Below are 4,082 nucleotides of genomic sequence, written 5' to 3'. Positions count from 1 at the left end.
TGCAATGTATAAAGTGTAAAATATTGTATTAATTCATTATATATAAATGATTATGGTGTGTTTAAACTTCTTTCATTAATTACTACATATTTTCTACACTCATAGTGTTTGCCAGCTCGCTATATAATTAACTTAAATCAGTTATATCTATCATGCAATGCATTTCCTTCCAATTTTTTGTGATAAACAAATAGATAATTGACTAAATAAACATCCTGCAAAGTTTCAATAAAAATTTCCAAGTTTTTCTTACAATTTTCGTGGGTTTTTATTCAATTTTTATCGATATCGATAATATCCTCATATTTCCATCGAAATTTCCGTGTTTTTGGATTATCGATATTTCCGATATCATCGATATTTCCGATATCATCGATATTTTAGACCTTGATTAATACAATATTGGGATGCGAATGTTGCATGCGAGAATATATTGGAAGTTTGATAATTGCATATGTGGCCTCCAACCTAGAGGACTTGTGTGGTACATATACATCTCTATGCATATATATATTTGTATGTTCTAATATTATTGATATAGAACGTTACTATAATAGTATAACTGTCATACAAGTTTCTCTTGCAAACTAGTGCGCTTGCACACTTCCAAAGTTGACATGTGTACCCAAATGGAGAGAGACAAGAGTGTATGGACTAAATAGCATAGGGAGCTTGATTAATCATTCTTTCTATATGGTGGAAGGACAGAAAAAGATGGTTACCTTTCAAAAGTTTATGGAGGAAGAAGAATAATGACTCATGCATTGTGCACTAGCTCTCTTGTTCTTCTTTGGGTTTTGCTCCTTTCAACAACTTAGCTTTCCATATTTACCATTTTCCTATCCTTTTATACTCAAACAGTGTAAGTTCACATGATCTACTAACTCCTGAGCTAATCTTGCTTAATTATTAACAACTATTTGAATTAAATTTTCTTTGAACACCTAATTATTTCTGAACAATGGATAAGATACAAAACTATCTCATTCCAATTTTCAAAATTAATACCTACTTTCCGCAATGCAAAATAAAAAATAGTCAATATTAAACAAAAATTCATGATAGCTACGCTAATGGTTGGAGTAACAATAAGGCGCTATAATGGAAAAATAGTGAAAAAAAATATCGAAACTGTTTATATTTTTTCCATTAACATCATTGTTACTTCAAAAGTAGCTAGCTACCATTAGTTATTGTTTAATCAATAACTATTGCTATTTTTTGGTGGAGTTATGTCACATCCCGGCCTGGACACCCACCATATCCCAGGCTTGACTCTATCGTAGTACAATATTGTCCGCTTTGGATTCCAACCAAGCCCTCACGGTTTTGTTCATGAGAACTCATACGAGAACTTTCCAGTGGGTCACCCATCATGGGATTGCTCTTGAGTGAACTCGCTTAACTTCGGAGTTCCGATGGAACCTGAAGCCAGTGAGCTCCCAAAAGACCTCGTGCTAGGTAGAGATGAGAATATACATATAAGGCTTATAGGATCCACTCCTCTGAACGATGTGGGATCTTACAATCCACCCCTCTTAGGGGTCCGACGTCCTCGTTGGCACACATCTGGTCAGGGATTGGCTCTAGTACCAAATTGTCGCATTCTGGCCTGGACCCCCATCACATCCCGGACTCGACTCCACTGTAGCACGATATTGTCCGTTTTGGGCCCCGACCATGCCTTCACAGTTTTGTTTTTGAGAACTTACACGAGAACTTCTCAGCGAACTCGCTTAACTTGGGAGTTCCGATAGATCTCGAAGCCAATGAGCTCCCAAAAGGCCTCGTGCTAGGTAGAGATTGGAATATACATATAAGGCTTACAGGATCCACTCTCTAAACGATGTGGGATCTTACAGATATGTTTATGTATTCTCTCTTATTTAAACGACAAGACATTCCTTAATCCAATTTCCATGTGATGTTGAGCTAAAGTGGATGCGTGTCCCCAAATAATAACTTTCTCGAACCGACTACGACCAATGCAAAATATTAAAAATTGGCATTAAAAAAACAAATTGTTGTAAATAGTATAATAATGTATGCCCACATGCATACAGTAGACATATCATATGCTTAATAGGGTTTTTGTTTGTTTCCATGGTGATACTCTATAAATAGAGCTTTACGAACGTTCAACTGAGTAGAGAGAAAAGGAAGAGAAAAATATCTAATAGTAATAATATACATTACTTCCTCTGCAACAGCTTGTATTGGTATAATACTCTGCAACTGCTTCGTTCCTATCCCGAATAAAGGTTATCTTTCTATAACTTTTACATTTTCATAACACGTTATCAGCACGAGTCTCTAAGTATAACCATGTCTCATTTACATTCACTAAACAATAAAGGAAATCATTCTCTCATTTCTCTCCGCCGAACGAAAAAAAAAAAAAAAAAATGTTTCCTCTAAGGTTTTTCCTGTTCATCTTCTTCATCTGCCTCAACTGCGTGGTATATCCTCGCGACGAACTATTTGCTCCATGCCTGCTCGTAGTTCTCCAACTAGCGGTTACATACATCTTTGATTACTTGTTTGGTTTGGATATTGATTACTAACATAATATTTATATTGATTTTACTGCAATCCAAGATGGTGCGGTACAATCGCCCACCTTGAACTGCAAATTTCATCTTACTGCGATCCAAGATGGTGCGGTATCATCGCCTATCTTGGACTGCAGATCTACTTTTACTGCAAATTTCAGGTGGTACGGTATAATCGCCCTCCTTGCTCTTCAAATTTAAATTTACCTGTTATTTAATTTTACTGCAAATTTCAGGTGGAGCGGTATAATCGCCCTCCTTGCTCTTCAAATTTAAATTTACCTGTTATTTAATTTTACTGCAAATTTCAGGTGGAGCGGTATAATCGCCCTCCTTGCTCTTCAAATTTAAATTTACTTGTTATTTAATTTCATTGCAATTTTAGGTGGTGCGGTATAATCGCCCTCCTTGTTCTCCAAATTTAAATTTACTTGTTGTTTAATTTCATTGCAATTTTAGGTGGTGCAGTATAATCGCCCACCCTGCTCTGCGTATTTCAATTTTCTTGCTACTTGAGTGGTGTGGAATAATCGCCCATTCCATGTTACATTCTTTCAATGAGAATGGTGCGGTACAATCGCCCTTCTCATTCACCCTGAAAATCTCGAGCCAGAAGTTTCGAGTGCTTATCATTTTGGCCTGAAGATCAAAATGAAAAATTTGTAAGAACCAGAAGTTCTAACATCACATTCCTCTAGGAATACATATTACTACAAGTTCTTACACATCTCATTTTCTTTCAGAAAAGAAAATGACGAACTTGGCTAAGCTTGAATATGCTGCCCTGGACATTACCGGGAAGAATTACCTTACTTGGGTACTTGATACCAAGATCCATCTGGAAGCAGGGAATCTTGGAGATACCATCAGGGAAGAAAGTAGCTCATTTTCTCAAAATCGGGCGAAGGCTATGATCTTTATTCGCCGCCATCTTGATGAGGCACTAAAGAGTGAGTACTTAACGGTTGAAGATCCGTTAGCTCTCTGGGAGGCCTTGCGAAGCAGATATAATCACCAGACAACGGTGATTCTTCCAAAAGCTCGCTATGAGTGGTCTCACCTGAGAATTCAGGATTTCAAATCAATGGCAGAGTACAATTCTGCGTTGTTCAGGATTACCTCTCAGATGAAGCTCTGTGGGGATACCATTATTAATGAAATATTGCTGGAAAAGACTTACAGCACATTTCATGCCAATAACGTGCTCCTGCAGCAGCAGTATAGAGCGCGAGGCTACACTGAATACAACCAGCTGATATCTGTGCTCCTGGTAGCTGAACAGAACAATGAGCTCCTGATGAAAAACCATAATTCCCGACCTACTGGATCTGCACCATTCCCAGAAGTAAATGATACTTCTCTCGAAGTGAACGCCACATCCTCTGGTGGTAATTATCATAAACAAGGACGTGGCCACAAACGAGGTCGATGGAATAAGAAAGGCAAGAACCATGGTGGTCAGTTTCACAACCAGGTTCAGAGGCATAATTCTGGCCCGAGCTTCAAAAATGTGAATCGTCACAAAGGCAA

The 4,082-nt window shown here is 37.7% G+C and overlaps 1 long non-coding RNA gene across 1 annotated transcript; it reads left to right on the top strand.

The window, feature by feature from the left end:
• Window positions 1-2,027: 2,027 nt before the first annotated feature.
• LOC126605477 (uncharacterized) lies at window positions 2,028-3,425 on the top strand. The gene is made up of 3 exons (XR_007616962.1): window positions 2,028-2,713; window positions 2,789-3,214; window positions 3,296-3,425. It is a non-coding gene; the product is annotated as an uncharacterized LOC126605477 (long non-coding RNA).
• The last annotated feature ends 657 nt before the right edge of the window (window positions 3,426-4,082 follow it).

This window comes from Malus sylvestris, chromosome 15 (assembly GCF_916048215.2).
Source record: "Malus sylvestris chromosome 15, drMalSylv7.2, whole genome shotgun sequence".
In the NCBI taxonomy this organism is placed as follows: Eukaryota; Viridiplantae; Streptophyta; class Magnoliopsida; order Rosales; family Rosaceae; genus Malus; species Malus sylvestris.
Note: the sequence above shows the minus strand (reverse complement) of the source record. Positions and strands in the feature narration are given on the sequence as shown.